This window comes from Halichoeres trimaculatus, unplaced genomic scaffold (genome assembly GCF_033239565.1).
Source record: "Halichoeres trimaculatus isolate MK-OKI-2021-1 unplaced genomic scaffold, fHalTri1.1 fHalTri1_scaffold_8, whole genome shotgun sequence".
Classification (NCBI taxonomy): domain Eukaryota; kingdom Metazoa; phylum Chordata; class Actinopteri; order Labriformes; family Labridae; genus Halichoeres; species Halichoeres trimaculatus.
The window spans coordinates 13,189,205-13,211,093 of NW_027437186.1; the positions used below are offsets into that span (position 1 = coordinate 13,189,205).

General features: G+C 56.0%; 34 non-coding genes across 34 annotated transcripts; all 34 read right to left on the reverse strand.

Moving 5' to 3' along the window:
• Window positions 1-99: 99 nt before the first annotated feature.
• LOC141795670 (U1 spliceosomal RNA) lies at window positions 100-263 on the reverse strand. Its single transcript, XR_012598626.1, has one exon. It is a non-coding gene; the product is annotated as a U1 spliceosomal RNA (small nuclear RNA).
• A 264-nt stretch (window positions 264-527) lies between these two features.
• LOC141795759 (U2 spliceosomal RNA) lies at window positions 528-718 on the reverse strand. Its single transcript, XR_012598712.1, has one exon. It is a non-coding gene; the product is annotated as a U2 spliceosomal RNA (small nuclear RNA).
• Window positions 719-1,412: 694 nt separating this feature from the next.
• LOC141795869 (U1 spliceosomal RNA) lies at window positions 1,413-1,576 on the reverse strand. The gene has a single exon (XR_012598813.1). It is a non-coding gene; the product is annotated as a U1 spliceosomal RNA (small nuclear RNA).
• A 264-nt stretch (window positions 1,577-1,840) lies between these two features.
• Window positions 1,841-2,031, reverse strand: LOC141795804 (U2 spliceosomal RNA). Its single transcript, XR_012598754.1, has one exon. It is a non-coding gene; the product is annotated as a U2 spliceosomal RNA (small nuclear RNA).
• A 694-nt stretch (window positions 2,032-2,725) lies between these two features.
• On the reverse strand, window positions 2,726-2,889 carry LOC141795877 (U1 spliceosomal RNA). The gene has a single exon (XR_012598819.1). It is a non-coding gene; the product is annotated as a U1 spliceosomal RNA (small nuclear RNA).
• Window positions 2,890-3,154: 265 nt separating this feature from the next.
• Window positions 3,155-3,345, reverse strand: LOC141795802 (U2 spliceosomal RNA). The gene has a single exon (XR_012598752.1). It is a non-coding gene; the product is annotated as a U2 spliceosomal RNA (small nuclear RNA).
• A 692-nt stretch (window positions 3,346-4,037) lies between these two features.
• LOC141795677 (U1 spliceosomal RNA) lies at window positions 4,038-4,201 on the reverse strand. Its single transcript, XR_012598633.1, has one exon. It is a non-coding gene; the product is annotated as a U1 spliceosomal RNA (small nuclear RNA).
• A 264-nt stretch (window positions 4,202-4,465) lies between these two features.
• Window positions 4,466-4,656, reverse strand: LOC141795811 (U2 spliceosomal RNA). Its single transcript, XR_012598761.1, has one exon. It is a non-coding gene; the product is annotated as a U2 spliceosomal RNA (small nuclear RNA).
• Window positions 4,657-5,348: 692 nt separating this feature from the next.
• Window positions 5,349-5,512, reverse strand: LOC141795878 (U1 spliceosomal RNA). The gene has a single exon (XR_012598820.1). It is a non-coding gene; the product is annotated as a U1 spliceosomal RNA (small nuclear RNA).
• A 264-nt stretch (window positions 5,513-5,776) lies between these two features.
• On the reverse strand, window positions 5,777-5,967 carry LOC141795720 (U2 spliceosomal RNA). Its single transcript, XR_012598674.1, has one exon. It is a non-coding gene; the product is annotated as a U2 spliceosomal RNA (small nuclear RNA).
• Window positions 5,968-6,659: 692 nt separating this feature from the next.
• LOC141795672 (U1 spliceosomal RNA) lies at window positions 6,660-6,823 on the reverse strand. Its single transcript, XR_012598628.1, has one exon. It is a non-coding gene; the product is annotated as a U1 spliceosomal RNA (small nuclear RNA).
• Window positions 6,824-7,087: 264 nt separating this feature from the next.
• Window positions 7,088-7,278, reverse strand: LOC141795721 (U2 spliceosomal RNA). The gene has a single exon (XR_012598675.1). It is a non-coding gene; the product is annotated as a U2 spliceosomal RNA (small nuclear RNA).
• A 693-nt stretch (window positions 7,279-7,971) lies between these two features.
• LOC141795674 (U1 spliceosomal RNA) lies at window positions 7,972-8,135 on the reverse strand. Its single transcript, XR_012598630.1, has one exon. It is a non-coding gene; the product is annotated as a U1 spliceosomal RNA (small nuclear RNA).
• A 264-nt stretch (window positions 8,136-8,399) lies between these two features.
• On the reverse strand, window positions 8,400-8,590 carry LOC141795803 (U2 spliceosomal RNA). The gene has a single exon (XR_012598753.1). It is a non-coding gene; the product is annotated as a U2 spliceosomal RNA (small nuclear RNA).
• A 692-nt stretch (window positions 8,591-9,282) lies between these two features.
• LOC141795692 (U1 spliceosomal RNA) lies at window positions 9,283-9,446 on the reverse strand. The gene has a single exon (XR_012598647.1). It is a non-coding gene; the product is annotated as a U1 spliceosomal RNA (small nuclear RNA).
• A 264-nt stretch (window positions 9,447-9,710) lies between these two features.
• Window positions 9,711-9,901, reverse strand: LOC141795821 (U2 spliceosomal RNA). The gene has a single exon (XR_012598771.1). It is a non-coding gene; the product is annotated as a U2 spliceosomal RNA (small nuclear RNA).
• Window positions 9,902-10,593: 692 nt separating this feature from the next.
• Window positions 10,594-10,757, reverse strand: LOC141795693 (U1 spliceosomal RNA). Its single transcript, XR_012598648.1, has one exon. It is a non-coding gene; the product is annotated as a U1 spliceosomal RNA (small nuclear RNA).
• Window positions 10,758-11,021: 264 nt separating this feature from the next.
• LOC141795822 (U2 spliceosomal RNA) lies at window positions 11,022-11,212 on the reverse strand. Its single transcript, XR_012598772.1, has one exon. It is a non-coding gene; the product is annotated as a U2 spliceosomal RNA (small nuclear RNA).
• Window positions 11,213-11,906: 694 nt separating this feature from the next.
• LOC141795694 (U1 spliceosomal RNA) lies at window positions 11,907-12,070 on the reverse strand. The gene has a single exon (XR_012598649.1). It is a non-coding gene; the product is annotated as a U1 spliceosomal RNA (small nuclear RNA).
• Window positions 12,071-12,334: 264 nt separating this feature from the next.
• On the reverse strand, window positions 12,335-12,525 carry LOC141795823 (U2 spliceosomal RNA). The gene has a single exon (XR_012598773.1). It is a non-coding gene; the product is annotated as a U2 spliceosomal RNA (small nuclear RNA).
• A 688-nt stretch (window positions 12,526-13,213) lies between these two features.
• LOC141795678 (U1 spliceosomal RNA) lies at window positions 13,214-13,377 on the reverse strand. Its single transcript, XR_012598634.1, has one exon. It is a non-coding gene; the product is annotated as a U1 spliceosomal RNA (small nuclear RNA).
• A 264-nt stretch (window positions 13,378-13,641) lies between these two features.
• On the reverse strand, window positions 13,642-13,832 carry LOC141795760 (U2 spliceosomal RNA). Its single transcript, XR_012598713.1, has one exon. It is a non-coding gene; the product is annotated as a U2 spliceosomal RNA (small nuclear RNA).
• A 692-nt stretch (window positions 13,833-14,524) lies between these two features.
• On the reverse strand, window positions 14,525-14,688 carry LOC141795679 (U1 spliceosomal RNA). Its single transcript, XR_012598635.1, has one exon. It is a non-coding gene; the product is annotated as a U1 spliceosomal RNA (small nuclear RNA).
• A 265-nt stretch (window positions 14,689-14,953) lies between these two features.
• On the reverse strand, window positions 14,954-15,144 carry LOC141795813 (U2 spliceosomal RNA). The gene has a single exon (XR_012598763.1). It is a non-coding gene; the product is annotated as a U2 spliceosomal RNA (small nuclear RNA).
• Window positions 15,145-15,836: 692 nt separating this feature from the next.
• LOC141795695 (U1 spliceosomal RNA) lies at window positions 15,837-16,000 on the reverse strand. The gene has a single exon (XR_012598650.1). It is a non-coding gene; the product is annotated as a U1 spliceosomal RNA (small nuclear RNA).
• Window positions 16,001-16,264: 264 nt separating this feature from the next.
• On the reverse strand, window positions 16,265-16,455 carry LOC141795761 (U2 spliceosomal RNA). The gene has a single exon (XR_012598714.1). It is a non-coding gene; the product is annotated as a U2 spliceosomal RNA (small nuclear RNA).
• A 694-nt stretch (window positions 16,456-17,149) lies between these two features.
• Window positions 17,150-17,313, reverse strand: LOC141795698 (U1 spliceosomal RNA). Its single transcript, XR_012598652.1, has one exon. It is a non-coding gene; the product is annotated as a U1 spliceosomal RNA (small nuclear RNA).
• Window positions 17,314-17,577: 264 nt separating this feature from the next.
• Window positions 17,578-17,768, reverse strand: LOC141795762 (U2 spliceosomal RNA). The gene has a single exon (XR_012598715.1). It is a non-coding gene; the product is annotated as a U2 spliceosomal RNA (small nuclear RNA).
• Window positions 17,769-18,462: 694 nt separating this feature from the next.
• On the reverse strand, window positions 18,463-18,626 carry LOC141795701 (U1 spliceosomal RNA). The gene has a single exon (XR_012598655.1). It is a non-coding gene; the product is annotated as a U1 spliceosomal RNA (small nuclear RNA).
• A 264-nt stretch (window positions 18,627-18,890) lies between these two features.
• Window positions 18,891-19,081, reverse strand: LOC141795764 (U2 spliceosomal RNA). Its single transcript, XR_012598716.1, has one exon. It is a non-coding gene; the product is annotated as a U2 spliceosomal RNA (small nuclear RNA).
• Window positions 19,082-19,774: 693 nt separating this feature from the next.
• Window positions 19,775-19,938, reverse strand: LOC141795702 (U1 spliceosomal RNA). Its single transcript, XR_012598656.1, has one exon. It is a non-coding gene; the product is annotated as a U1 spliceosomal RNA (small nuclear RNA).
• A 264-nt stretch (window positions 19,939-20,202) lies between these two features.
• LOC141795766 (U2 spliceosomal RNA) lies at window positions 20,203-20,393 on the reverse strand. The gene has a single exon (XR_012598718.1). It is a non-coding gene; the product is annotated as a U2 spliceosomal RNA (small nuclear RNA).
• Window positions 20,394-21,084: 691 nt separating this feature from the next.
• LOC141795681 (U1 spliceosomal RNA) lies at window positions 21,085-21,248 on the reverse strand. Its single transcript, XR_012598636.1, has one exon. It is a non-coding gene; the product is annotated as a U1 spliceosomal RNA (small nuclear RNA).
• Window positions 21,249-21,513: 265 nt separating this feature from the next.
• Window positions 21,514-21,704, reverse strand: LOC141795814 (U2 spliceosomal RNA). The gene has a single exon (XR_012598764.1). It is a non-coding gene; the product is annotated as a U2 spliceosomal RNA (small nuclear RNA).
• Between the last annotated feature and the right edge of the window lie 185 nt (window positions 21,705-21,889).

The following is a 21,889-nucleotide window of genomic DNA, read 5'->3' on the forward strand; positions in this document are numbered from 1 at the left end:
TTGGGCCTTGCAAAGTTGCAACTTGGCCCTGGAGCACTCTGGCTGCGCGTCAAACGGTCGGTGCCGGGGGCGACAGCCCATTGCCTTTTCACATTTTGTCAGGGGAGAGCGCGGACGCAGCCCCCCACTACCAGAAATTATGCAGTCGAGATTCCCACATTTGGGGAATTCGCAGGGGTCAGCACAGCCGGAGTGCAATGGCCGAGCCTCGCCCTGGGTGAACCACCTTCTTGATCATGGTATCTCCCCTGCCAGGTAAGTATGCCTTGCACAGCTCGCAGACACAGACCTGCTTCACGCACCTACCGCCCTGGCTGGCGGTGCTGAAAATATCCCGAGGGGACCACATTTAGAGGGTGCAAAGTGGCAAAGAGCCACACACACGTACATGGTTGAGGAAACAGCCTTGCACTAACGCTGACAAGGGATTGCTGTGTTAAGTGACAAAACAAAGGACTGGCTACTTCTCCTCCTATCCCACGCTGCTGCATCTCCTTTTCCAGGCTTGTCTCTGACATCAGGGTTGGGGGGGGTGCACCGTGCCCGGAGGTACTGCAATACCAGGCCGATGCGTGGAGTGGACGGAGCAAGCCCCTATTCCATCTCCCAGTTCCAAAAATCAATTTAATATATGGTCCCCGGGTAGGGGACGTATCAGATATTAAACTGATAAGAACAGATACTACACTTGATCTTAGCCAAAAGGCCGAGAAGCGATACCCACAAACCGTCAGAGGAGGAAGCCACACTCTCAGCACTCCACGTCTCACAGGCGGTTCCTTTCAATTTGACGGCAGCAGCCATGCATGGCCCCAAGACACCCCGATTAAGCCTTGCGCACCTGGTCGATGAGTGAAAGGAGAAGAAAAGAAAAAGTCTCAGCAAACGGTGTCTGTAGGCAAGTTTCGGTCATCGCAAGTCAAGCCACACGCTGCTTTGCGCTGGTGCCACTCGGTACGAGCCAGCGATGGCTTGAAAACACCAAGCACTTGGTCATTTTCAGCCACAGAGGAAGCTTTGGCCGCCGTGGGTGACAAACAAACCAAAAGAATCTCCGGTCGCTCGGTGGCCGGAAGCCGAGCAAACCTTTACCGCGGGCAGATTACATCCTCTGCGCAGGGAGACAGTAGGCTTTGCCCTCAAACTATCTCCTCCTCTCTATCTGGCGCGCACGCGCGCGCGCGCTTGAGCCAGCTGGTGTTTCTTTGCCCGCTGCTTCCAGGGCTGCCTGCCGGCGTTTCTCGGGGCCAAGGGGCTTGCACTGCTTCAGAGTGCGCAGTGGTGGCACACCGCCTGGAGCTTGCCGGCTTCCTTTGGGCCTTGCAAAGTTGCAACTTGGCCCTGGAGCACTCTGGCTGCGCGTCAAACGGTCGGTGCCGGGGGCGACAGCCCATTGCCTTTTCACATTTTGTCAGGGGAGAGCGCGGACGCAGTCCCCCACTACCAGAAATTATGCAGTCGAGATTCCCACATTTGGGGAATTCGCAGGGGTCAGCACAGCCGGAGTGCAATGGCCGAGCCTCGCCCTGGGTGAACCACCTTCTTGATCATGGTATCTCCCCTGCCAGGTAAGTATGCCTTGCACAGCTCGCAGACACAGACCTGCTTCACGCACCTACCGCCCTGGCTGGCCGTGCTGAAAATATCCCGAGGGGACCACATTTAGAGGGTGCAAAGTGGCAAAGAGCCACACACACGTACATGGTTGAGGAAACAGCCTTGCACTAACGCTGACAAGGGATTGCTGTGTTAAGTGACAAAACAAAGGACTGGCTACTTCTCCTCCTATCCCACGCTGCTGCATCTCCTTTTCCAGGCTTGTCTCTGACATCAGGGTTGGGGGGGGTGCACCGTGCCCGGAGGTACTGCAATACCAGGCCGATGCGTGGAGTGGACGGAGCAAGCCCCTATTCCATCTCCCAGTTCCAAAAATCAATTTAATATATGGTCCCCGGGTAGGGGACGTATCAGACATTAAACTGATAAGAACAGATACTACACTTGATCTTAGCCAAAAGGCCGAGAAGCGATACCCACAAACCGTCAGAGGAGGAAGCCACACTCTCAGCACTCCACGTCTCACAGGCGGTTCCTTTCAATTTGACGGCAGCAGCCATGCATGGCCCCAAGACACCCCGATTAAGCCTTGCGCACCTGGTCGATGAGTGAAAGGAGAAGAAAAGAAAAAGTCTCAGCAAACGGTGTCTGTTGGCAAGTTTCGGTCATCGCAAGTCAAGCCACACGCTGCTTTGCGCTGGTGCCACTCGGTACGAGCCAGCGATGGCTTGAAAACACCAAGCACTTGGTCATTTTCAGCCACAGAGGAAGCTTTGGCCGCCGTGGGTGACAAACAAACCAAAAGAATCTCCGGTCGCTCGGTGGCCGGAAGCCGAGCAAACCTTTACCGCGGGCAGATTACATCCTCTGCGCAGGGAGACAGTAGGCTTTGCCCTCAAACTATCTCCTCCTCTCTATCTGGCGCGCACGCGCGCGCGCGCTTGAGCCAGCTGGTGTTTCTTTGCCCGCTGCTTCCAGGGCTGCCTGCCGGCGTTTCTCGGGGCCAAGGGGCTTGCACTGCTTCAGAGTGCGCAGTGGTGGCACACCGCCTGGAGCTTGCCGGCTTCCTTTGGGCCTTGCAAAGTTGCAACTTGGCCCTGGAGCACTCTGGCTGCGCGTCAAACGGTCGGTGCCGGGGGCGACAGCCCATTGCCTTTTCACATTTTGTCAGGGGAGAGCGCGGACGCAGTCCCCCACTACCAGAAATTATGCAGTCGAGATTCCCACATTTGGGGAATTCGCAGGGGTCAGCACAGCCGGAGTGCAATGGCCGAGCCTCGCCCTGGGTGAACCACCTTCTTGATCATGGTATCTCCCCTGCCAGGTAAGTATGCCTTGCACAGCTCGCAGACACAGACCTGCTTCACGCACCTACCGCCCTGGCTGGCCGTGCTGAAAATATCCCGAGGGGACCACATTTAGAGGGTGCAAAGTGGCAAAGAGCCACACACACGTACATGGTTGAGGAAACAGCCTTGCACTAACGCTGACAAGGGATTGCTGTGTTAAGTGACAAAACAAAGGACTGGCTACTTCTCCTCCTATCCCACGCTGCTGCATCTCCTTTTCCAGGCTTGTCTCTGACATCAGGGTTGGGGGGGGGTGCACCGTGCCCGGAGGTACTGCAATACCAGGCCGATGCGTGGAGTGGACGGAGCAAGCCCCTATTCCATCTCCCAGTTCCAAAGATCAATTTAATATATGGTCCCCGGGTAGGGGACGTATCAGATATTAAACTGATAAGAACAGATACTACACTTGATCTTAGCCAAAAGGCCGAGAAGCGATACCCACAAACCGTCAGAGGAGGAAGCCACACTCTCAGCACTCCACGTCTCACAGGCGGTTCCTTTCAATTTGACGGCAGCAGCCATGCATGGCCCCAAGACACCCCGATTAAGCCTTGCGCACCTGGTCGATGAGTGAAAGGAGAAGAAAAGAAAAAGTCTCAGCAAACGGTGTCTGTAGGCAAGTTTCGGTCATCGCAAGTCAAGCCACACGCTGCTTTGCGCTGGTGCCACTCGGTACAAGCCAGCGATGGCTTGAAAACACCAAGCACTTGGTCATTTTCAGCCACAGAGGAAGCTTTGGCCGCCGTGGGTGACAAACAAACCAAAAGAATCTCCGGTCGCTCGGTGGCCGGAAGCCGAGCAAACCTTTACCGCGGGCAGATTACATCCTCTGCGCAGGGAGACAGTAGGCTTTGCCCTCAAACTATCTCCTCCTCTCTATCTGGCGCGCGCGCGCGCGCGCTTGAGCCAGCTGGTGTTTCTTTGCCCGCTGCTTCCAGGGCTACCTGCTGGCGTTTCTCGGGGCCAAGGGGCTTGCACTGCTTCAGAGTGCGCAGTGGTGGCACACCGCCTGGAGCTTGCCGGCTTCCTTTGGGCCTTGCAAAGTTGCAACTTGGCCCTGGAGCACTCTGGCTGCGCGTCAAACGGTCGGTGCCGGGGGCGACAGCCCATTGCCTTTTCACATTTTGTCAAGGGAGAGCGCGGACGCAGTCCCCCACTACCAGAAATTATGCAGTCGAGATTCCCACATTTGGGGAATTCGCAGGGGTCAGCACAGCCGGAGTGCAATGGCCGAGCCTCGCCCTGGGTGAACCACCTTCTTGATCATGGTATCTCCCCTGCCAGGTAAGTATGCCTTGCACAGCTCGCAGACACAGACCTGCTTCACGCACCTACCGCCCTGGCTGGCGGTGCTGAAAATATCCCGAGGGGACCACATTTAGAGGGTGCAAAGTGGCAAAGAGCCACACACACGTACATGGTTGAGGAAACAGCCTTGCACTAACGCTGACAAGGGATTATTGTGTTAAGTGACAAAACAAAGGACTGGCTACTTCTCCTCCTATCCCACGCTGCTGCATCTCCTTTTCCAGGCTTGTCTCTGACATCAGGGTTGGGGGGGGTGCACCGTGCCCGGAGGTACTGCAATACCAGGCCGATGCGTGGAGTGGACGGAGCAAGCCCCTATTCCATCTCCCAGTTCCAAAAATCAATTTAATATATGGTCCCCGGGTAGGGGACGTATCAGATATTAAACTGACAAGAACAGATACTACACTTGATCTTAGCCAAAAGGCCGAGAAGCGATACCCACAAACCGTCAGAGGAGGAAGCCACACTCTCAGCACTCCACGTCTCACAGGCGGTTCCTTTCAATTTGACGGCAGCAGCCATGCATGGCCCCAAGACACCCCGATTAAGCCTTGCGCACCTGGTCGATGAGTGAAAGGAGAAGAAAAGAAAAAGTCTCAGCAAACGGTGTCTGTAGGCAAGTTTCGGTCATCGCAAGTCAAGCCACACGCTGCTTTGCGCTGGTGCCACTCGGTACGAGCCAGCGATGGCTTGAAAACACCAAGCACTTGGTCATTTTCAGCCACAGAGGAAGCTTTGGCCGCCGTGGGTGACAAACAAACCAAAAGAATCTCCGGTCGCTCGGTGGCCGGAAGCCGAGCAAACCTTTACCGCGGGCAGATTACATCCTCTGCGCAGGGAGACGGTAGGCTTTGCCCTCAAACTATCTCCTCCTCTCTATCTGGCACGCACGCGCGCGCGCTTGAGCCAGCTGGTGTTTCTTTGCCCGCTGCTTCCAGGGCTGCCTGCCGGCGTTTCTCGGGGCCAAGGGGCTTGCACTGCTTCAGAGTGCGCAGTGGTGGCACACCGCCTGGAGCTTGCCGGCTTCCTTTGGGCCTTGCAAAGTTGCAACTTGGCCCTGGAGCACTCTGGCTGCGCGTCAAACGGTCGGTGCCGGGGGCGACAGCCCATTGCCTTTTCACATTTTGTCAGGGGAGAGCGCGGACGCAGTCCCCCACTACCAGAAATTATGCAGTCGAGATTCCCACATTTGGGGAATTCGCAGGGGTCAGCACAGCCGGAGTGCAATGGCCGAGCCTCGCCCTGGGTGAACCACCTTCTTGATCATGGTATCTCCCCTGCCAGGTAAGTATGCCTTGCACAGCTCGCAGACACAGACCTGCTTCACGCACCTACCGCCCTGGCTGGCGGTGCTGAAAATATCCCGAGGGGACCACATTTAGAGGGTGCAAAGTGGCAAAGAGCCACACACACGTACATGGTTGAGGAAACAGCCTTGCACTAACGCTGACAAGGGATTGCTGTGTTAAGTGACAAAACAAAGGACTGGCTACTTCTCCTCCTATCCCACGCTGCTGCATCTCCTTTTCCAGGCTTGTCTCTGACATCAGGGTTGGGGGGGGTGCACCGTGCCCGGAGGTACTGCAATACCAGGCCGATGCGTGGAGTGGACGGAGCAAGCCCCTATTCCATCTCCCAGTTCCAAAAATTAATTTAATATATGGTCCCCGGGTAGGGGACGTATCAGATATTAAACTGATAAGAACAGATACTACACTTGATCTTAGCCAAAAGGCCGAGAAGCGATACCCACAAACCGTCAGAGGAGGAAGCCACACTCTCAGCACTCCACGTCTCACAGGCGGTTCCTTTCAATTTGACGGCAGCAGCCATGCATGGCCCCAAGACACCCCGATTAAGCCTTGCGCACCTGGTCGATGAGTGAAAGGAGAAGAAAAGAAAAAGTCTCAGCAAACGGTGTCTGTTGGCAAGTTTCGGTCATCGCAAGTCAAGCCACACGCTGCTTTGCGCTGGTGCCACTCGGTACGAGCCAGCGATGGCTTGAAAACACCAAGCACTTGGTCATTTTCAGCCACAGAGGAAGCTTTGGCCGCCGTGGGTGACAAACAAACCAAAAGAATCTCCGGTCGCTCGGTGGCCGGAAGCCGAGCAAACCTTTACCGCGGGCAGATTACATCCTCTGCGCAGGGAGACGGTAGGCTTTGCCCTCAAACTATCTCCTCCTCTCTATCTGGCACGCACGCGCGCGCGCTTGAGCCAGCTGGTGTTTCTTTGCCCGCTGCTTCCAGGGCTGCCTGCCGGCGTTTCTCGGGGCCAAGGGGCTTGCACTGCTTCAGAGTGCGCAGTGGTGGCACACCGCCTGGAGCTTGCCGGCTTCCTTTGGGCCTTGCAAAGTTGCAACTTGGCCCTGGAGCACTCTGGCTGCGCGTCAGACGGTCGGTGCCGGGGGCGACAGCCCATTGCCTTTTCACATTTTGTCAGGGGAGAGCGCGGACGCAGTCCCCCACTACCAGAAATTATGCAGTCGAGATTCCCACATTTGGGGAATTCGCAGGGGTCAGCACAGCCGGAGTGCAATGGCCGAGCCTCGCCCCGGGTGAACCACCTTCTTGATCATGGTATCTCCCCTGCCAGGTAAGTATGCCTTGCACAGCTCGCAGACACAGACCTGCTTCACGCACCTACCGCCCTGGCTGGCCGTGCTGAAAATATCCCGAGGGGACCACATTTAGAGGGTGCAAAGTGGCAAAGAGCCACACACACGTACATGGTTGAGGAAACAGCCTTGCACTAACGCTGACAAGGGATTGCTGTGTTAAGTGACAAAACAAAGGACTGGCTACTTCTCCTCCTATCCCACGCTGCTGCATCTCCTTTTCCAGGCTTGTCTCTGACATCAGGGTTGGGGGGGGTGCACCGTGCCCGGAGGTACTGCAATACCAGGCCGATGCGTGGAGTGGACGGAGCAAGCCCCTATTCCATCTCCCAGTTCCAAAAATTAATTTAATATATGGTCCCCGGGTAGGGGACGTATCAGATATTAAACTGATAAGAACAGATACTACACTTGATCTTAGCCAAAAGGCCGAGAAGCGATACCCACAAACCGTCAGAGGAGGAAGCCACACTCTCAGCACTCCACGTCTCACAGGCGGTTCCTTTCAATTTGACGGCAGCAGCCATGCATGGCCCCAAGACACCCCGATTAAGCCTTGCGCACCTGGTCGATGAGTGAAAGGAGAAGAAAAGATAAAAGTCTCAGCAAACGGTGTCTGTTGGCAAGTTTCGGTCATCGCAAGTCAAGCCACACGCTGCTTTGCGCTGGTGCCACTCGGTACGAGCCAGCGATGGCTTGAAAACACCAAGCACTTGGTCATTTTCAGCCACAGAGGAAGCTTTGGCCGCCGTGGGTGACAAACAAACCAAAAGAATCTCCGGTCGCTCGGTGGCCGGAAGCCGAGCAAACCTTTACCGCGGGCAGATTACATCCTCTGCGCAGGGAGACGGTAGGCTTTGCCCTCAAACTATCTCCTCCTCTCTATCTGGCACGCACGCGCGCGCGCTTGAGCCAGCTGGTGTTTCTTTGCCCGCTGCTTCCAGGGCTGCCTGCCGGCGTTTCTCGGGGCCAAGGGGCTTGCACTGCTTCAGAGTGCGCAGTGGTGGCACACCGCCTGGAGCTTGCCGGCTTCCTTTGGGCCTTGCAAAGTTGCAACTTGGCCCTGGAGCACTCTGGCTGCGCGTCAAACGGTCGGTGCCGGGGGCGACAGCCCATTGCCTTTTCACATTTTGTCAGGGGAGAGCGCGGACGCAGTCCCCCACTACCAGAAATTATGCAGTCGAGATTCCCACATTTGGGGAATTCGCAGGGGTCAGCACAGCCGGAGTGCAATGGCCGAGCCTCGCCCCGGGTGAACCACCTTCTTGATCATGGTATCTCCCCTGCCAGGTAAGTATGCCTTGCACAGCTCGCAGACACAGACCTGCTTCACGCACCTACCGCCCTGGCTGGCCGTGCTGAAAATATCCCGAGGGGACCACATTTAGAGGGTGCAAAGTGGCAAAGAGCCACACACACGTACATGGTTGAGGAAACAGCCTTGCACTAACGCTGACAAGGGATTGCTGTGTTAAGTGACAAAACAAAGGACTGGCTACTTCTCCTCCTATCCCACGCTGCTGCATCTCCTTTTCCAGGCTTGTCTCTGACATCAGGGTTGGGGGGGGTGCACCGTGCCCGGAGGTACTGCAATACCAGGCCGATGCGTGGAGTGGACGGAGCAAGCCCCTATTCCATCTCCCAGTTCCAAAGATCAATTTAATATATGGTCCCCGGGTAGGGGACGTATCAGATATTAAACTGATAAGAACAGATACTACACTTGATCTTAGCCAAAAGGCCGAGAAGCGATACCCACAAACCGTCAGAGGAGGAAGCCACACTCTCAGCACTCCACGTCTCACAGGCGGTTCCTTTCAATTTGACGGCAGCAGCCATGCATGGCCCCAAGACACCCCGATTAAGCCTTGCGCACCTGGTCGATGAGTGAAAGGAGAAGAAAAGAAAAAGTCTCAGCAAACGGTGTCTGTTGGCAAGTTTCGGTCATCGCAAGTCAAGCCACACGCTGCTTTGCGCTGGTGCCACTCGGTACGAGCCAGCGATGGCTTGAAAACACCAAGCACTTGGTCATTTTCAGCCACAGAGGAAGCTTTGGCCGCCGTGGGTGACAAACAAACCAAAAGAATCTCCGGTCGCTCGGTGGCCGGAAGCCGAGCAAACCTTTACCGCGGGCAGATTACATCCTCTGCGCAGGGAGACGGTAGGCTTTGCCCTCAAACTATCTCCTCCTCTCTATCTGGCACGCACGCGCGCGCGCTTGAGCCAGCTGGTGTTTCTTTGCCCGCTGCTTCCAGGGCTGCCTGCCGGCGTTTCTCGGGGCCAAGGGGCTTGCACTGCTTCAGAGTGCGCAGTGGTGGCACACCGCCTGGAGCTTGCCGGCTTCCTTTGGGCCTTGCAAAGTTGCAACTTGGCCCTGGAGCACTCTGGCTGCGCGTCAAACGGTCGGTGCCGGGGGCGACAGCCCATTGCCTTTTCACATTTTGTCAGGGGAGAGCGCGGACGCAGTCCCCCACTACCAGATATTATGCAGTCGAGATTCCCACATTTGGGGAATTCGCAGGGGTCAGCACAGCCGGAGTGCAATGGCCGAGCCTCGCCCCGGGTGAACCACCTTCTTGATCATGGTATCTCCCCTGCCAGGTAAGTATGCCTTGCACAGCTCGCAGACACAGACCTGCTTCACGCACCTACCGCCCTGGCTGGCGGTGCTGAAAATATCCCGAGGGGACCACATTTAGAGGGTGCAAAGTGGCAAAGAGCCACACACACGTACATGGTTGAGGAAACAGCCTTGCACTAACGCTGACAAGGGATTGCTGTGTTAAGTGACAAAATAAAGGACTGGCTACTTCTCCTCCTATCCCACGCTGCTGCATCTCCTTTTCCAGGCTTGTCTCTGACATCAGGGTTGGGGGGGGTGCACCGTGCCCGGAGGTACTGCAATACCAGGCCGATGCGTGGAGTGGACGGAGCAAGCCCCTATTCCATCTCCCAGTTCCAAAAATCAATTTAATATATGGTCCCCGGGTACGGGACGTATCAGATATTAAACTGATAAGAACAGATACTACACTTGATCTTAGCCAAAAGGCCGAGAAGCGATACCCACAAACCGTCAGAGGAGGAAGCCACACTCTCAGCACTCCACGTCTCACAGGCGGTTCCTTTCAATTTGACGGCAGCAGCCATGCATGGCCCCAAGACACCCCGATTAAGCCTTGCGCACCTGGTCGATGAGTGAAAGGAGAAGAAAAGAAAAAGTCTCAGCAAACGGTGTCTGTTGGCAAGTTTCGGTCATCGCAAGTCAAGCCACACGCTGCTTTGCGCTGGTGCCACTCGGTACGAGCCAGCGATGGCTTGAAAACACCAAGCACTTGGTCATTTTCAGCCACAGAGGAAGCTTTGGCCGCCGTGGGTGACAAACAAACCAAAAGAATCTCCGGTCGCTCGGTGGCCGGAAGCCGAGCAAACCTTTACCGCGGGCAGATTACATCCTCTGCGCAGGGAGACGGTAGGCTTTGCCCTCAAACTATCTCCTCCTCTCTATCTGGCACGCACGCGCGCGCGCTTGAGCCAGCTGGTGTTTCTTTGCCCGCTGCTTCCAGGGCTGCCTGCCGGCGTTTCTCGGGGCCAAGGGGCTTGCACTGCTTCAGAGTGCGCAGTGGTGGCACACCGCCTGGAGCTTGCCGGCTTCCTTTGGGCCTTGCAAAGTTGCAACTTGGCCCTGGAGCACTCTGGCTGCGCGTCAAACGGTCGGTGCCGGGGGCGACAGCCCATTGCCTTTTCACATTTTGTCAGGGGAGAGCGCGGACGCAGTCCCCCACTACCAGATATTATGCAGTCGAGATTCCCACATTTGGGGAATTCGCAGGGGTCAGCACAGCCGGAGTGCAATGGCCGAGCCTCGCCCCGGGTGAACCACCTTCTTGATCATGGTATCTCCCCTGCCAGGTAAGTATGCCTTGCACAGCTCGCAGACACAGACCTGCTTCACGCACCTACCGCCCTGGCTGGCGGTGCTGAAAATATCCCGAGGGGACCACATTTAGAGGGTGCAAAGTGGCAAAGAGCCACACACACGTACATGGTTGAGGAAACAGCCTTGCACTAACGCTGACAAGGGATTGCTGTGTTAAGTGACAAAACAAAGGACTGGCTACTTCTCCTCCTATCCCACGCTGCTGCATCTCCTTTTCCAGGCTTGTCTCTGACATCAGGGTTGGGGGGGGTGCACCGTGCCCGGAGGTACTGCAATACCAGGCCGATGCGTGGAGTGGACGGAGCAAGCCCCTATTCCATCTCCCAGTTCCAAAAATCAATTTAATATATGGTCCCCGGGTACGGGACGTATCAGATATTAAACTGATAAGAACAGATACTACACTTGATCTTAGCCAAAAGGCCGAGAAGCGATACCCACAAACCGTCAGAGGAGGAAGCCACACTCTCAGCACTCCACGTCTCACAGGCGGTTCCTTTCAATTTGACGGCAGCAGCCATGCATGGCCCCAAGACACCCCGATTAAGCCTTGCGCACCTGGTCGATGAGTGAAAGGAGAAGAAAAGAAAAAGTCTCAGCAAACGGTGTCTGTTGGCAAGTTTCGGTCATCGCAAGTCAAGCCACACGCTGCTTTGCGCTGGTGCCACTCGGTACGAGCCAGCGATGGCTTGAAAACACCAAGCACTTGGTCATTTTCAGCCACAGAGGAAGCTTTGGCCGCCGTGGGTGACAAACAAACCAAAAGAATCTCCGGTCGCTCGGTGGCCGGAAGCCGAGCAAACCTTTACCGCGGGCAGATTACATCCTCTGCGCAGGGAGACGGTAGGCTTTGCCCTCAAACTATCTCCTCCTCTCTATCTGGCGCGCACGCGCGCGCGCGCTTGAGCCAGCTGGTGTTTCTTTGCCCGCTGCTTCCAGGGCTGCCTGCCGGCGTTTCTCGGGGCCAAGGGGCTTGCACTGCTTCAGAGTGCGCAGTGGTGGCACACCGCCTGGAGCTTGCCGGCTTCCTTTGGGCCTTGCAAAGTTGCAACTTGGCCCTGGAGCACTCTGGCTGCGCGTCAAACGGTCGGTGCCGGGGGCGACAGCCCATTGCCTTTTCACATTTTGTCAGGGGAGAGCGCGGACGCAGTCCCCCACTACCAGATATTATGCAGTCGAGATTCCCACATTTGGGGAATTCGCAGGGGTCAGCACAGCCGGAGTGCAATGGCCGAGCCTCGCCCCGGGTGAACCACCTTCTTGATCATGGTATCTCCCCTGCCAGGTAAGTATGCCTTGCACAGCTCGCAGACACAGACCTGCTTCACGCACCTACCGCCCTGGCTGGCGGTGCTGAAAATATCCCGAGGGGACCACATTTAGAGGGTGCAAAGTGGCAAAGAGCCACACACACGTACATGGTTGAGGAAACAGCCTTGCACTAACGCTGACAATGGATTGCTGTGTTAAGTGACAAAACAAAGGACTGGCTACTTCTCCTCCTATCCCACGCTGCTGCATCTCCTTTTCCAGGCTTGTCTCTGACATCAGGGTTGGGGGGGGTGCACCGTGCCCGGAGGTACTGCAATACCAGGCCGATGCGTGGAGTGGACGGAGCAAGCCCCTATTCCATCTCCCAGTTCCAAAAATCAATTTAATATATGGTCCCCGGGTACGGGACGTATCAGATATTAAACTGATAAGAACAGATACTACACTTGATCTTAGCCAAAAGGCCGAGAAGCGATACCCACAAACCGTCAGAGGAGGAAGCCACACTCTCAGCACTCCACGTCTCACAGGCGGTTCCTTTCAATTTGACGGCAGCAGCCATGCATGGCCCCAAGACACCCCGATTAAGCCTTGCGCACCTGGTCGATGAGTGAAAGGAGAAGAAAAGAAAAAGTCTCAGCAAACGGTGTCTGTTGGCAAGTTTCGGTCATCGCAAGTCAAGCCACACGCTGCTTTGCGCTGGTGCCACTCGGTACGAGCCAGCGATGGCTTGAAAACACCAAGCACTTGGTCATTTTCAGCCACAGAGGAAGCTTTGGCCGCCGTGGGTGACAAACAAACCAAAAGAATCTCCGGTCGCTCGGTGGCCGGAAGCCGAGCAAACCTTTACCGCGGGCAGATTACATCCTCTGCGCAGGGAGACAGTAGGCTTTGCCCTCAAACTATCTCCTCCTCTCTATCTGGCGCGCGCGCGCGCTTGAGCCAGCTGGTGTTTCTTTGCCCGCTGCTTCCAGGGCTACCTGCTGGCGTTTCTCGGGGCCAAGGGGCTTGCACTGCTTCAGAGTGCGCAGTGGTGGCACACCGCCTGGAGCTTGCCGGCTTCCTTTGGGCCTTGCAAAGTTGCAACTTGGCCCTGGAGCACTCTGGCTGCGCGTCAAACGGTCGGTGCCGGGGGCGACAGCCCATTGCCTTTTCACATTTTGTCAAGGGAGAGCGCGGACGCAGTCCCCCACTACCAGAAATTATGCAGTCGAGATTCCCACATTTGGGGAATTCGCAGGGGTCAGCACAGCCGGAGTGCAATGGCCGAGCCTCGCCCTGGGTGAACCACCTTCTTGATCATGGTATCTCCCCTGCCAGGTAAGTATGCCTTGCACAGCTCGCAGACACAGACCTGCTTCACGCACCTACCGCCCTGGCTGGCGGTGCTGAAAATATCCCGAGGGGACCACATTTAGAGGGTGCAAAGTGGCAAAGAGCCACACACACGTACATGGTTGAGGAAACAGCCTTGCACTAACGCTGACAAGGGATTGCTGTGTTAAGTGACAAAACAAAGGACTGGCTACTTCTCCTCCTATCCCACGCTGCTGCATCTCCTTTTCCAGGCTTGTCTCTGACATCAGGGTTGGGGGGGGTGCACCGTGCCCGGAGGTACTGCAATACCAGGCCGATGCGTGGAGTGGACGGAGCAAGCCCCTATTCCATCTCCCAGTTCCAAAAATCAATTTAATATATGGTCCCCGGGTAGGGGACGTATCAGATATTAAACTGATAAGAACAGATACTACACTTGATCTTAGCCAAAAGGCCGAGAAGCGATACCCACAAACCGTCAGAGGAGGAAGCCACACTCTCAGCACTCCACGTCTCACAGGCGGTTCCTTTCAATTTGACGGCAGCAGCCATGCATGGCCCCAAGACACCCCGATTAAGCCTTGCGCACCTGGTCGATGAGTGAAAGGAGAAGAAAAGAAAAAGTCTCAGCAAACGGTGTCTGTTGGCAAGTTTCGGTCATCGCAAGTCAAGCCACACGCTGCTTTGCGCTGGTGCCACTCGGTACGAGCCAGCGATGGCTTGAAAACACCAAGCACTTGGTCATTTTCAGCCACAGAGGAAGCTTTGGCCGCCGTGGGTGACAAACAAACCAAAAGAATCTCCGGTCGCTCGGTGGCCGGAAGCCGAGCAAACCTTTACCGCGGGCAGATTACATCCTCTGCGCAGGGAGACAGTAGGCTTTGCCCTCAAACTATCTCCTCCTCTCTATCTGGCGCGCGCGCGCGCGCGCTTGAGCCAGCTGGTGTTTCTTTGCCCGCTGCTTCCAGGGCTACCTGCTGGCGTTTCTCGGGGCCAAGGGGCTTGCACTGCTTCAGAGTGCGCAGTGGTGGCACACCGCCTGGAGCTTGCCGGCTTCCTTTGGGCCTTGCAAAGTTGCAACTTGGCCCTGGAGCACTCTGGCTGCGCGTCAAACGGTCGGTGCCGGGGGCGACAGCCCATTGCCTTTTCACATTTTGTCAAGGGAGAGCGCGGACGCAGTCCCCCACTACCAGAAATTATGCAGTCGAGATTCCCACATTTGGGGAATTCGCAGGGGTCAGCACAGCCGGAGTGCAATGGCCGAGCCTCGCCCTGGGTGAACCACCTTCTTGATCATGGTATCTCCCCTGCCAGGTAAGTATGCCTTGCACAGCTCGCAGACACAGACCTGCTTCACGCACCTACCGCCCTGGCTGGCGGTGCTGAAAATATCCCGAGGGGACCACATTTAGAGGGTGCAAAGTGGCAAAGAGCCACACACACGTACATGGTTGAGGAAACAGCCTTGCACTAACGCTGACAAGGGATTATTGTGTTAAGTGACAAAACAAAGGACTGGCTACTTCTCCTCCTATCCCACGCTGCTGCATCTCCTTTTCCAGGCTTGTCTCTGACATCAGGGTTGGGGGGGGGTGCACCGTGCCCGGAGGTACTGCAATACCAGGCCGATGCGTGGAGTGGACGGAGCAAGCCCCTATTCCATCTCCCAGTTCCAAAAATCAATTTAATATATGGTCCCCGGGTAGGGGACGTATCAGATATTAAACTGACAAGAACAGATACTACACTTGATCTTAGCCAAAAGGCCGAGAAGCGATACCCACAAACCGTCAGAGGAGGAAGCCACACTCTCAGCACTCCACGTCTCACAGGCGGTTCCTTTCAATTTGACGGCAGCAGCCATGCATGGCCCCAAGACACCCCGATTAAGCCTTGCGCACCTGGTCGATGAGTGAAAGGAGAAGAAAAGAAAAAGTCTCAGCAAACGGTGTCTGTAGGCAAGTTTCGGTCATCGCAAGTCAAGCCACACGCTGCTTTGCGCTGGTGCCACTCGGTACGAGCCAGCGATGGCTTGAAAACACCAAGCACTTGGTCATTTTCAGCCACAGAGGAAGCTTTGGCCGCCGTGGGTGACAAACAAACCAAAAGAATCTCCGGTCGCTCGGTGGCCGGAAGCCGAGCAAACCTTTACCGCGGGCAGATTACATCCTCTGCGCAGGGAGACGGTAGGCTTTGCCCTCAAACTATCTCCTCCTCTCTATCTGGCACGCACGCGCGCGCGCTTGAGCCAGCTGGTGTTTCTTTGCCCGCTGCTTCCAGGGCTGCCTGCCGGCGTTTCTCGGGGCCAAGGGGCTTGCACTGCTTCAGAGTGCGCAGTGGTGGCACACCGCCTGGAGCTTGCCGGCTTCCTTTGGGCCTTGCAAAGTTGCAACTTGGCCCTGGAGCACTCTGGCTGCGCGTCAAACGGTCGGTGCCGGGGGCGACAGCCCATTGCCTTTTCACATTTTGTCAGGGGAGAGCGCGGACGCAGTCCCCCACTACCAGATATTATGCAGTCGAGATTCCCACATTTGGGGAATTCGCAGGGGTCAGCACAGCCGGAGTGCAATGGCCGAGCCTCGCCCCGGGTGAACCACCTTCTTGATCATGGTATCTCCCCTGCCAGGTAAGTATGCCTTGCACAGCTCGCAGACACAGACCTGCTTCACGCACCTACCGCCCTGGCTGGCGGTGCTGAAAATATCCCGAGGGGACCACATTTAGAGGGTGCAAAGTGGCAAAGAGCCACACACACGTACATGGTTGAGGAAACAGCCTTGCACTAACGCTGACAAGGGATTGCTGTGTTAAGTGACAAAACAAAGGACTGGCTACTTCTCCTCCTATCCCACGCTGCTGCATCTCCTTTTCCAGGCTTGTCTCTGACATCAGGGTTGGGGGGGGTGCACCGTGCCCGGAGGTACTGCAATACCAGGCCGATGCGTGGAGTGGACGGAGCAAGCCCCTATTCCATCTCCCAGTTCCAAAAATCAATTTAATATATGGTCCCCGGGTAGGGGACGTATCAGATATTAAACTGATAAGAACAGATACTACACTTGATCTTAGCCAAAAGGCCGAGAAGCGATACCCACAAACCGTCAGAGGAGGAAGCCACACTCTCAGCACTCCACGTCTCACAGGCGGTTCCTTTCAATTTGACGGCAGCAGCCATGCATGGCCCCAAGACACCCCGATTAAGCCTTGCGCACCTGGTCGATGAGTGAAAGGAGAAGAAAAGAAAAAGTCTCAGCAAACGGTGTCTGTTGGCAAGTTTCGGTCATCGCAAGTCAAGCCACACGCTGCTTTGCGCTGGTGCCACTCGGTACGAGCCAGCGATGGCTTGAAAACACCAAGCACTTGGTCATTTTCAGCCACAGAGGAAGCTTTGGCCGCCGTGGGTGACAAACAAACCAAAAGAATCTCCGGTCGCTCGGTGGCCGGAAGCCGAGCAAACCTTTACCGCGGGCAGATTACATCCTCTGCGCAGGGAGACGGTAGGCTTTGCCCTCAAACTATCTCCTCCTCTCTATGTGGCGCGCACGCGCGCGCGCGCTTGAGCCAGCTGGTGTTTCTTTGCCCGCTGCTTCCAGGGCTGCCTGCCGGCGTTTCTCGGGGCCAAGGGGCTTGCACTGCTTCAGAGTGCGCAGTGGTGGCACACCGCCTGGAGCTTGCCGGCTTCCTTTGGGCCTTGCAAAGTTGCAACTTGGCCCTGGAGCACTCTGGCTGCGCGTCAAACGGTCGGTGCCGGGGGCGACAGCCCATTGCCTTTTCACATTTTGTCAGGGGAGAGCGCGGACGCAGTCCCCCACTACCAGATATTATGCAGTCGAGATTCCCACATTTGGGGAATTCGCAGGGGTCAGCACAGCCGGAGTGCAATGGCCGAGCCTCGCCCCGGGTGAACCACCTTCTTGATCATGGTATCTCCCCTGCCAGGTAAGTATGCCTTGCACAGCTCGCAGACACAGACCTGCTTCACGCACCTACCGCCCTGGCTGGCGGTGCTGAAAATATCCCGAGGGGACCACATTTAGAGGGTGCAAAGTGGCAAAGAGCCACACACACGTACATGGTTGAGGAAACAGCCTTGCACTAACGCTGACAAGGGATTGCTGTGTTAAGTGACAAAACAAAGGACTGGCTACTTCTCCTCCTATCCCACGCTGCTGCATCTCCTTTTCCAGGCTTGTCTCTGACATCAGGGTTGGGGGGGGTGCACCGTGCCCGGAGGTACTGCAATACCAGGCCGATGCGTGGAGTGGACGGAGCAAGCCCCTATTCCATCTCCCAGTTCCAAAAATCAATTTAATATATGGTCCCCGGGTAGGGGACGTATCAGATATTAAACTGATAAGAACAGATACTACACTTGATCTTAGCCAAAAGGCCGAGAAGCGATACCCACAAACCGTCAGAGGAGGAAGCCACACTCTCAGCACTCCACGTCTCACAGGCGGTTCCTTTCAATTTGACGGCAGCAGCCATGCATGGCCCCAAGACACCCCGATTAAGCCTTGCGCACCTGGTCGATGAGTGAAAGGAGAAGAAAAGAAAAAGTCTCAGCAAACGGTGTCTGTTGGCAAGTTTCGGTCATCGCAAGTCAAGCCACACGCTGCTTTGCGCTGGTGCCACTCGGTACGAGCCAGCGATGGCTTGAAAACACCAAGCACTTGGTCATTTTCAGCCACAGAGGAAGCTTTGGCCGCCGTGGGTGACAAACAAACCAAAAGAATCTCCGGTCGCTCGGTGGCAGGAAGCCGAGCAAACCTTTACCGCGGGCAGATTACATCCTCTGCGCAGGGAGACGGTAGGCTTTGCCCTCAAACTATCTCCTCCTCTCTATCTGGCGCGCACGCGCGCGCGCGCTTGAGCCAGCTGGTGTTTCTTTGCCCGCTGCTTCCAGGGCTGCCTGCCGGCGTTTCTCGGGGCCAAGGGGCTTGCACTGCTTCAGAGTGCGCAGTGGTGGCACACCGCCTGGAGCTTGCCGGCTTCCTTTGGGCCTTGCAAAGTTGCAACTTGGCCCTGGAGCACTCTGGCTGCGCGTCAAACGGTCGGTGCCGGGGGCGACAGCCCATTGCCTTTTCACATTTTGTCAGGGGAGAGCGCGGACGCAGTCCCCCACTACCAGATATTATGCAGTCGAGACTCCCACATTTGGGGAATTCGCAGGGGTCAGCACAGCCGGAGTGCAATGGCCGAGCCTCGCCCCGGGTGAACCACCTTCTTGATCATGGTATCTCCCCTGCCAGGTAAGTATGCCTTGCACAGCTCGCAGACACAGACCTGCTTCACGCACCTACCGCCCTGGCTGGCGGTGCTGAAAATATCCCGAGGGGACCACATTTAGAGGGTGCAAAGTGGCAAAGAGCCACACACACGTACATGGTTGAGGAAACAGCCTTGCACTAACGCTGACAAGGGATTGCTGTGTTAAGTGACAAAACAAAGGACTGGCTACTTCTCCTCCTATCCCACGCTGCTGCATCTCCTTTTCCAGGCTTGTCTCTGACATCAGGGTTGGGGGGGGTGCACCGTGCCCGGAGGTACTGCAATACCAGGCCGATGCGTGGAGTGGACGGAGCAAGCCCCTATTCCATCTCCCAGTTCCAAAAATCAATTTAATATATGGTCCCCGGGTAGGGGACGTATCAGATATTAAACTGATAAGAACAGATACTACACTTGATCTTAGCCAAAAGGCCGAGAAGCGATACCCACAACCGTCAGAGGAGGAAGCCACACTCTCAGCACTCCACGTCTCACAGGCGGTTCCTTTCAATTTGACGGCAGCAGCCATGCATGGCCCCAAGACACCCCGATTAAGCCTTGCGCACCTGGTCGATGAGTGAAAGGAGAAGAAAAGAAAAAGTCTCAGCAAACGGTGTCTGTTGGCAAGTTTCGGTCATCGCAAGTCAAGCCACACGCTGCTTTGCGCTGGTGCCACTCGGTACGAGCCAGCGATGGCTTGAAAACACCAAGCACTTGGTCATTTTCAGCCACAGAGGAAGCTTTGGCCGCCGTGGGTGACAAACAAACCAAAAGAATCTCCGGTCGCTCGGTGGCCGGAAGCCGAGCAAACCTTTACCGCGGGCAGATTACATCCTCTGCGCAGGGAGACGGTAGGCTTTGCCCTCAAACTATCTCCTCCTCTCTATCTGGCGCGCACGCGCGCGCGCGCTTGAGCCAGCTGGTGTTTCTTTGCCCGCTGCTTCCAGGGCTGCCTGCCGGCGTTTCTCGGGGCCAAGGGGCTTGCACTGCTTCAGAGTGCGCAGTGGTGGCACACCGCCTGGAGCTTGCCGGCTTCCTTTGGGCCTTGCAAAGTTGCAACTTGGCCCTGGAGCACTCTGGCTGCGCGTCAAACGGTCGGTGCCGGGGGCGACAGCCCATTGCCTTTTCACATTTTGTCAGGGGAGAGCGCGGACGCAGTCCCCCACTACCAGATATTATGCAGTCGAGACTCCCACATTTGGGGAATTCGCAGGGGTCAGCACAGCCGGAGTGCAATGGCCGAGCCTCGCCCCGGGTGAACCACCTTCTTGATCATGGTATCTCCCCTGCCAGGTAAGTATGCCTTGCACAGCTCGCAGACACAGACCTGCTTCACGCACCTACCGCCCTGGCTGGCGGTGCTGAAAATATCCCGAGGGGACCACATTTAGAGGGTGCAAAGTGGCAAAGAGCCACACACACGTACATGGTTGAGGAAACAGCCTTGCACTAACGCTGACAAGGGATTGCTGTGTTAAGTGACAAAACAAAGGACTGGCTACTTCTCCTCCTATCCCACGCTGCTGCATCTCCTTTTCCAGGCTTGTCTCTGACATCAGGGTTGGGGGGGGTGCACCGTGCCCGGAGGTACTGCAATACCAGGCCGATGCGTGGAGTGGACGGAGCAAGCCCCTATTCCATCTCCCAGTTCCAAAAATCAATTTAATATATGGTCCCCGGGTAGGGGACGTATCAGATATTAAACTGATAAGAACAGATACTACACTTGATCTTAGCCAAAAGGCCGAGAAGCGATACCCACAACCGTCAGAGGAGGAAGCCACACTCTCAGCACTCCACGTCTCACAGGCGGTTCCTTTCAATTTGACGGCAGCAGCCATGCATGGCCCCAAGACACCCCGATTAAGCCTTGCGCACCTGGTCGATGAGTGAAAGGAGAAGAAAAGAAAAAGTCTCAGCAAACGGTGTCTGTTGGCAAGTTTCGGTCATCGCAAGTCAAGCCACACGCTGCTTTGCGCTGGTGCCACTCGGTACGAGCCAGCGATGGCTTGAAAACACCAAGCACTTGGTCATTTTCAGCCACAGAGGAAGCTTTGGCCGCCGTGGGTGACAAACAAACCAAAAGAATCTCCGGTCGCTCGGTGGCCGGAAGCCGAGCAAACCTTTACCGCGGGCAGATTACATCCTCTGCGCAGGGAGACAGTAGGCTTTGCCCTCAAACTATCTCCTCCTCTCTATCTGGCGCGCGCGCGCGCGCGCTTGAGCCAGCTGGTGTTTCTTTGCCCGCTGCTTCCAGGGCTACCTGCTGGCGTTTCTCGGGGCCAAGGGGCTTGCACTGCTTCAGAGTGCGCAGTGGTGGCACACCACCTGGAGCTTGCCGGCTTCCTTTGGGCCTTGCAAAGTTGCAACTTGGCCCTGGAGCACTCTGGCTGCGCGTCAAACGGTCGGTGCCGGGGGCGACAGCCCATTGCCTTTTCACATTTTGTCAAGGGAGAGCGCGGACGCAGTCCCCCACTACCAGAAATTATGCAGTCGAGATTCCCACATTTGGGGAATTCGCAGGGGTCAGCACAGCCGGAGTGCAATGGCCGAGCCTCGCCCTGGGTGAACCACCTTCTTGATCATGGTATCTCCCCTGCCAGGTAAGTATGCCTTGCACAGCTCGCAGACACAGACCTGCTTCACGCACCTACCGCCCTGGCTGGCGGTGCTGAAAATATCCCGAGGGGACCACATTTAGAGGGTGCAAAGTGGCAAAGAGCCACACACACGTACATGGTTGAGGAAACAGCCTTGCACTAACGCTGACAAGGGATTGCTGTGTTAAGTGACAAAACAAAGGACTGGCTACTTCTCCTCCTATCCCACGCTGCTGCATCTCCTTTTCCAGGCTTGTCTCTGACATCAGGGTTGGGGGGGGGTGCACCGTGCCCGGAGGTACTGCAATACCAGGCCGATGCGTGGAGTGGACGGAGCAAGCCCCTATTCCATCTCCCAGTTCCAAAAATCAATTTAATATATGGTCCCCGGGTAGGGGACGTATCAGATATTAAACTGACAAGAACAGATACTACACTTGATCTTAGCCAAAAGGCCGAGAAGCGATACCCACAAACCGTCAGAGGAGGAAGCCACACTCTCAGCACTCCACGTCTCACAGGCGGTTCCTTTCAATTTGACGGCAGCAGCCATGCATGGCCCCAAGACACCCCGATTAAGCCTTGCGCACCTGGTCGATGAGTGAAAGGAGAAGAAAAGAAAAAGTCTCAGCAAACGGTGTCTGTAGGCAAG